This window comes from Sinocyclocheilus rhinocerous, unplaced genomic scaffold (genome assembly GCF_001515625.1).
Source record: "Sinocyclocheilus rhinocerous isolate Xijiao unplaced genomic scaffold, SAMN03320098_v1.1 scaffold1624, whole genome shotgun sequence".
NCBI classification, from domain to species: domain Eukaryota; kingdom Metazoa; phylum Chordata; class Actinopteri; order Cypriniformes; family Cyprinidae; genus Sinocyclocheilus; species Sinocyclocheilus rhinocerous.
The window spans coordinates 435,163-440,795 of NW_015639527.1; the positions used below are offsets into that span (position 1 = coordinate 435,163).

A 5,633-nucleotide genomic window follows, 5' to 3' on the forward strand; every position below is an offset into this window, starting at 1 on the left:
TATTTCAAACACTCGACTGATGTTATGAAGTGAGTTTGGAGTAAAAATATGTTATTAAATGTGGTATTTTCACATGCTTTCAGATGGAGCTGCATTTACTATACAGAGCCATAGTTCACCGAGAAGCTATGCAAACAGCTGCTATTTCATAATCGCGCAATAAAAGCGTTTTTTTTTTTTTTGCGTAACTTGTCAGTGAACTACGGCTCTGTGAAGTAAATGCTGCTCCATCTGAAAGCATGTGAAAATACCACATTTAATAACATATTTTTACTCCAAACTCACTTCATAACGTCAGTCGAGTGTTTGAAATAAATCCTTCTGTGAGATGATGTGGCTTCTTACACAGAATAAGGCACGCAACATATTTAAGCAGTGATAAAGGCATTGCATTATAAATATACTTTATTTTAATGAAAATTATAATAATAAGAACTCCGATAAACCATATATTGCCGTAGTCGTGTGTTTATTAGTCACGTTGAATCAATGAAAGCAGTTGAATCTTGTTGAAGTTTATTCAGCTGCAGCGATAGGCATTTCCTGGGTTTTTTCTGCTAGGCGTATTTGGAGTTTCAGCGCGAGAGCGCTCTCTGGCCTTTGGATGGAGATTTACTGCTGATCACAGAACCATGCTTCACTGAAAGATACGCATGACAATCGCAGTTTCTGTCGAATCGCGATCTCGATTCCATTTCGATTTATCGTGCAGCCCTACCTGATAAACCGTATATTGCCGTAGTCGTGTGTTTATTAGTCAGGTTGAATCAATGAAAGCGGTTGAATCTTCTGTTTATTCAGCTGCAGCGATAGGCATTTCCTGGGTTTTTTCTGCTAGGCGTATTTGGAGTTTCAGCGCGAGAGCGCTCTCTGGCCTTTGGATGGAGATTTACTGCTGATCACAGAACCATGCTTCACTGAAAGATACGCATGACAATCGCAGTTTCTGTCGAATCGCGATCTCGATTCCATTTCGATTTATCGTGCAGCCCTACCTGGGCTGTCTAGTTTATTATCATAAATTATCATAGAAATAGTCTATACACTTAGATTTGAAGAAATAAAATCAGGGGACACATTCAAATACCTGTATTATGTCTTGCATTGGAAGCAGAGAGTAGGGGCTGCACAAGAAATACAATGCACATAAACGCAATAACAAATGCAACATATCAACATATCGGAGCTTCTTAAATGGTCTTTAGAACTTTTGGTAACAACACGTGGTTCTAATAAGCGAGTTTTCAGAAGTCTGAACCACAAATGAGTGTTTTGTGTTTCTCGATATACTCTGTGGCTCAAAAATGAGTGCTAAAGAAACATCACCTGTGAATTTGCTAGACAACATGTCACTTGCTATATATAATGTGTATATATACACATATACTGTATATACATCATTAATTTGGTTACTGAAAATGTGTTGGGGCTATTTTGCTCTCAAACTTCAATGACAGAGCATTTAACTTCATGAAACTTCTATTAATCAAAATGAGTAATTTCTTAATTAAAAATGATGCATTTACCATAGTAGAGACAGTCAACAATTATGATTTTGTATAGCACTAGCAGGCACGTAATAAAACAAATACTAACACTTTTGAACTGAAACACTACAACTTCTACAAATGAGAGCCAAAAATAACCCTATAAAGAGCCAAAGAGGATCCATCTTAATGACTAAAGGATTTAAGTGAGAAAATCAATGACAGCAATGATCAGTCACTAATGAGGAAAAAAAACACACTCGCCAAAAGTCAATGAGGGTCACAGAGAGCCGAGCGGCAACAACCTGAAGTTTAACAACAATACCAATATACAAATTAAAATGTTACTGTTAGTCTCTTTATATAAGATTTTCCAGTGAAAAAAGTCAGGTTAGCATTAATGAAAGGCATAAAGTTAGTGTTCAACAAAGCCATATTTCCTCATTTCCCTTTGTGTTTGTTCAGACTTGGCACAAGCTACGCAGCTGCTAAACAATAGGGTTTAAATCTAAACATAATAAGCTCATTTTGGAGCATTTAATCCTTAACACTGTTAATGAAAGAGCCTGAAACAAGAGGTCAGTGCCTGAGGCTTGGCCCCCTGAATCAATCCCCTCCCTGTTTATAGAGTGTTACTACTCGTGTGGGGCAATGGCCATTTGGTCAGTGTGACTTTGGAGGCCAAATCTGATGTTTGCTTTGGATTAGTGGAAATCACACTGGACTAAACTAAATGTGTTATTCAGGATCAACCCATCCTCCTGGCACACTTGATTGAATTACAGTAATATCTTTCCTGTAAATCACAAAGTCTTGAAGTGGGAACAAATGGAATGGAGAATAAAAAAAAAAACAACAACATGCAAATTAAATCAATGAACATTTTAGTTGATGTTGAGAACAGCTCTGTCTGTGTGTCTTTGAAAGCCCGATGGGAGGATAAAACCAGCGAGACAGAGGGTCTTCACCTCTGAGTTGTCATTAATATAATGAAGTCTTAGATCTCCAAAACACTGGTTTGCGCCAATGATCCTAATACTCCCTCTGAGTGAGTATAATTACAGCATATAATGAGAGCTGCGCCAAAATTATTGTTATAGTCACCAGAATGTAAACACAGGTTCAGGACCCTTCAGTTCAAGTCTGAAGTATGAGTGTGTAATTATATGTGAAGATGACTGTTCTCAAAGGTTATAAATGACTGTGTGAAGGGTGTTTTTTTTCTTGCAATAATGAGGTTTTGAGGCTGTACCTGGCCGCAGGTGCTGAAATTGTGCTGATGAGCTGTAAAGTAAAGCTTTCTGTCCTCTAATGGCTGTGAGATGACAGGTGGGCAAAACTTCAGTGACAGCTCACTTCTGATTTTCACTCTCTTCGTTAATGAGTGCTAAAGAAACATCACCTGTGAATTTGCTAGACAACATGTCACTTGCTTGCAATGGTGCAACACCTAATACAGGAATCAAGTGCTGTGACAACAACAGGTATGCCATTATAATCAAGGCGAAGACACTGTGGTAACGGTACATTCACATGGGGAATCGGCATTAACGCTTCTCATTTACTCTGAATGGGTGACGTCATGCGTTGCCGAACTGCATTGTGGGTCTGTTGGCGCCACATCACTGGCGTTGCTCGCAACAGAAGTTGAAAATTTCTCAACTTTTCAAGCGCCAACAGAGGCGTTAGCCAGTCAGATTGCCTTATGCAAATACCCTAGCTCAGGCGCTAGCCAATTGCAGTCCAATGTAATTGGCTGATGTCACTATGCCGATCGCGTCAGCGCCAAGCTTCAGACATGCCCTCCATCAAGCGTTGACGCCGATGCCCCGTATGAACCTAGCGTAAGAGATGTGTGTGTATATATATATATATATATATTAAATCTAAACATAATAAGCTCATTTTGGAGCATTTAATCCTTAACACTGTTAATGAAAGAGCCTGAAACAAGAGGTCAGTGCCTGAGGCTTGGCCCCCTGAATCAATCCCCTCCCTGTTTATAGAGTGTTACTACTCGTGTGGGGCAATGGCCATTTGGTCAGTGTGACTTTGGAGGCCAAATCTGATGTTTGCTTTGGATTAGTGGAAATCACACTGGACTAAACTAAATGTGTTATTCAGGATCAACCCATCCTCCTGGCACACTTGATTGAATTACAGTAATATCTTTCCTGTAAATCACAAAGTCTTGAAGTGGGAACAAATGGAATGGAGAATAAAAAAAAAAACAACAACATGCAAATTAAATCAATGAACATTTTAGTTGATGTTGAGAACAGCTCTGTCTGTGTGTCTTTGAAAGCCCGATGGGAGGATAAAACCAGCGAGACAGAGGGTCTTCACCTCTGAGTTGTCATTAATATAATGAAGTCTTAGATCTCCAAAACACTGGTTTGCGCCAATGATCCTAACACTCCCTCTGAGAGTCTATAATTACAGCATATAATGAGAGCTGCGCCAAAATTATTGTTATAGTCACCAGAATGTAAACACAGGTTCAGGACCCTTCAGTTCAAGTCTGAAGTATGAGTGTGTAATTATATGTGAAGATGACTGTTCTCAAAGGTTATAAATGACTGTGTGAAGGGTGTTTTTTTTCTTGCAATAATGAGGTTTTGAGGCTGTACCTGGCCGCAGGTGCTGAAATTGTGCTGATGAGCTGTAAAGTAAAGCTTTCTGTCCTCTAATGGCTGTGAGATGACAGGTGGGCAAAACTTCAGTGACAGCTCACTTCTGATTTTCACTCTCTTCGTTCTCTCTCTCTATAACAAGCCACATATTTTTTATCTTGCCCATATTTGTGTCTCTGGCTATTTCTCTGAAGAAAGAGGTAGAGGCAGGAGAGCTATACAACACACAGTGACCAAGGTCACCGATTTTACCCAAAGAAACACTTGATCAGTGATTGAGGCTTAACAAAAACAGACCCCTCAGTAGTCCAACAGGCATTAAGATAGCAGTATGAGCAGTCTAGTCAAATATGATGGTTATAATGGTCATTATCCATAATGGTCATTCCTTGAGGAACTGGAGTGTTTTTTTTTTATTTTCTTATTTAGTTGGCTATATATTATACGTTTACTTAGCCTATTTGTATACCTATTTAAACTATGTAAGTTATTTGTTATTTTATATTAGGCATAGCCTGCCCTATAGCATGGTGTACTTTTTAACATTAAATACATAATAATGAATACAAGTGTAATATGAACCTATAATTTGAATAGATTTTAGATTTACTTTATTTTAAGCTATACCGTGGCCATTTTAGCCTCATCCAGAACCATTTTGCCATTATTTTGGACAAATTTTAATGCAGCTCTAAACATACCTTTTTATGGCCAAGCCAATCCCAGAATGCACTGCAATCAGCCTATAGCAGTATACACTGCAAAAACAGATGTGTCAAAAAACAACACTTATGGTTGTGTTGACAGCATTCTGACACATGTTGTGTAGGATTTTAACACACAATGTGTAATAATAAGGCGACGTGCACTGAGCAGTATGCCGTTAGTGAAAAGTGTGAGCGAGGCAGAGCGCATAACTGGAAAAAAGAGAGAAGAGACGCTGAAACAGGAAAACATGACCAAACAAGTTGTCTAGCACACCAGATCATTTTATTTCCATCCGCCTTCAATATTTTATAAACACCTAAAAGAGGATTATAAGTGAACAATTTAACGTGGAGCGTTTGCTTCGCTGCATCAGGTGCGTTCACAGTGCTTGTGCTGTTTGATGCGGGTGACACAGCGTGAATGTTGTTTCTTCTTTTCGCATTACTCTACGGTATGAGTAACACAGCCTTATTTTCAAGAATTTGCGGATGTTGACAGAAGTGAAGAATTTTGACCGATTTCAAGTCTTCACCTCAAGCACAGGAGCCCTACACCAAACGAATGCTGGAGAGGTAACGTTAATCCAGGTATTTTGTTTTTGTTCTCATCCCTCTGCTATATGTGATTATTATGTGCATAATAGCGTTTAAAAGGTAAAATTCACGGCCATCATGTCATGTAATGTAGCATGTTCCAGTGCCAAATGAACAGGGAGGCCTGCACTCTCTACTTCAAAGCAAAGCAGCAGTGTTAAGTTACCTGAGGAAAACAGGATAATTTAAAGTCCAGGAGACTGCTTGTCAAA

The 5,633-nt window shown here is 38.9% G+C and overlaps 1 protein-coding gene and 1 long non-coding RNA gene across 2 annotated transcripts in view; one reads left to right on the forward strand and one right to left on the reverse strand.

The window, feature by feature from the left end:
* Positions 1 to 5,633, reverse strand: part of LOC107751389 (endothelial cell-selective adhesion molecule-like) — a 37,320-nt gene that overhangs the window by 24,597 nt on the left and 7,090 nt on the right. The window lies entirely within an intron of this gene.
* On the forward strand, positions 4,993 to 5,627 carry LOC107751390 (uncharacterized). Its single transcript, XR_001641235.1, has 3 exons — positions 4,993 to 5,201; positions 5,308 to 5,415; positions 5,516 to 5,627. It is a non-coding gene; the product is annotated as an uncharacterized LOC107751390 (long non-coding RNA).